Genomic DNA, 2,500 nt, shown 5'->3' with positions numbered 1-2,500 from the left:
ACACGCCCTCGCATACAGGGACACGCCCTCGCATACAGAGACACGCCCTCGCATACAGGGACACGCCCTCGCATACAGAGACACGCCCTCGCATACAGGGACACGCCCTCGCATACAGAAGACACGCCCTCGCATACAGGGACACGCCCTCGCATGCAGAGACACGCCCTCGCATACAGGGACACGCCCTCGCATACAGAGACACGCCCTCGCATACAGAGACACGCCCTCACATACAGAAGACACGCCCTCGCATACAGGGACACGCCCTCACATACAGAAGACACGCCCTCGCATACAGGGACACGCCCTCGCATACAGAGACACGCCCTCGCATACAGGGACACGCCCTCGCATACAGAGACACGCCCTCGCATACAGGGACACGCCCTCGCATACAGAGACACGCCCTCGCATACAGAAGACACGCCCTCGCATACAGAAGACACGCCCTCGCATACAGAAGACACGCCCTCACATACAGAGACACGCCCTCGCATACAGAAGACACGCCCTCGCATACAGAAGACACGCCCTCGCATACAGAAGACACGCCCTCGCATACAGAGACACGCCCTCGCATACAGAGACACGCCCTCGCATACAGAGACACGCCCTCGCATACAGAGACACGCCCTCGCATACAGAGACACGCCCTCGCATACAGAGACACGCCCTCGCATACAGAGACACGCCCTCGCATACAGAGACACGCCCTCGCATACAGAAGACACGCCCTCGCATACAGAAGACACGCCCTCGCATACAGAAGACACGCCCTCGCATACAGAGACACGCCCTCGCATACAGAAGACACGCCCTCGCATACAGAAGACACGCCCTCGCATACAGAAGACACGCCCTCGCATACAGAGACACGCCCTCGCATACAGAAGACACGCCCTCGCATACAGAAGACACGCCCTCGCATACAGAGACACGCCCTCGCATACAGAGACACGCCCTCGCATACAGAGACACGCCCTCGCATACAGAGACACGCCCTCGCATACAGAGACACGCCCTCGCATACAGAGACACACCCTCGCATACAGAGACACGCCCTCGCATACAGAAGACACGCCCTCGCATACAGAAGACACGCCCTCGCATACAGAAGACACGCCCTCACAGTAGAACAGCGTTTTCAGAAGTCAAACTGAACACTCTGAGTTCACCAGATAAAAGACTGTATTGTTAGTTTTAACAGTGTACACAAGAACAATGGGTTCCCCAGCTCTAAGGTGCTCTAATCTAATCCAGCTCTAAGGTGCTCTAATCTAATCCAGCTCTAAGGTGCTCTAATCTAATCCAGCTCTAAGGTGCTCTAATCTAATCCAGCTCTAAGGTGCTCTAATCTAATCCAGCTCTAAGGTGCTCTAATCTAATCCAGCTCTAAGGTGCTCTAATCTAATCCAGCTCTAAGGTGCTCTAATCTAATCCAGCTTCTCAATGATCTCGAATCTGACGAGCTCCAATGTGAAAAGAGCATTTCAGACTTTTGTGCTCATGTCTTTACTCTTTAAAGTCACGACGTTGTAGATCAATCTGTGGATGATGTTGATCAAATATAATCAAATTTAAACCTAAATGTGAAGACAGGATTAGAGCTCTGCAGTGAAGACAGGATTAGAGCTCTGCAGTGAAGAGCTCTGCAGTGAAGACAGGATTAGAGCTCTGCAGTGAAGAGCTCTGCAGTGAAGACAGGATTAGAGCTCTGCAGTGAAGAGCTCTGCAGTGAAGACAGGATTAGAGCTCTGCAGTGAAGACAGGATTAGAGCTCTCAGACAGGATTAGAGCTCTCAGACAGGATTAGAGCTCTGCAGTGAAGACAGGATTAGAGCTCTCAGACAGGATTAGAGCTCTCAGACAGGATTAGAGCTCTCAGACAGGATTAGAGCTCTCAGACAGGATTAGAGCTCTGCAGTGAAGACAGGATTAGAGCTCTGCAGTGAAGACAGGATTAGAGCTCTCAGACAGGATTAGAGCTCTGCAGTGAAGACAGGATTAGAGCTCTCAGACAGGATTAGAGCTCTGCAGTGAAGACAGGATTAGAGCTCTGCAGTGAAGACAGGATTAGAGCTCTCAGACAGGATTAGAGCTCTCAGACAGGATTAGAGCTCTGCAGTGAAGACAGGATTAGAGCTCTCAGACAGGATTAGAGCTCTGCAGTGAAGACAGGATTAGAGCTCTGCAGTGAAGACAGGATTAGAGCTCTGCAGTGAAGACAGGATTAGAGCTCTCAGACAGGATTAGAGCTCTCAGACAGGATTAGAGCTCTGCAGTGAAGACAGGATTAGAGCTCTGCAGTGAAGACAGGATTAGAGCTCTGCAGTGAAGACAGGATTAGAGCTCTGCAGTGAAGACAGGATTAGAGCTCTGCAGTGAAGACAGGATTAGAGCTCTCAGACAGGATTAGAGCTCTGCAGGTACAATATTTGTCAAATAGTTCAGCACAAACATGTCTGTTGTGGAGCGTCGTTTTTCCCTTTCATTTGTC

At 51.4% G+C, this 2,500-nt stretch overlaps 1 protein-coding gene across 1 annotated transcript in view; it reads left to right on the top strand.

Annotated features, from left to right (window-relative positions):
- arfgef3 (ARFGEF family member 3) overlaps positions 1–2,500 on the top strand; it is a 225,242-nt gene that overhangs the window by 222,479 nt on the left and 263 nt on the right. The window lies entirely within an intron of this gene.

This window comes from Eucyclogobius newberryi, unplaced genomic scaffold (assembly GCF_026437365.1).
Source record: "Eucyclogobius newberryi isolate DKJ021-1_F unplaced genomic scaffold, fEucNew1.0.hap1 SCAF_8, whole genome shotgun sequence".
Classification (NCBI taxonomy): domain Eukaryota; kingdom Metazoa; phylum Chordata; class Actinopteri; order Gobiiformes; family Gobiidae; genus Eucyclogobius; species Eucyclogobius newberryi.
This window is presented reverse-complemented; position numbering and strand designations above follow the sequence as displayed.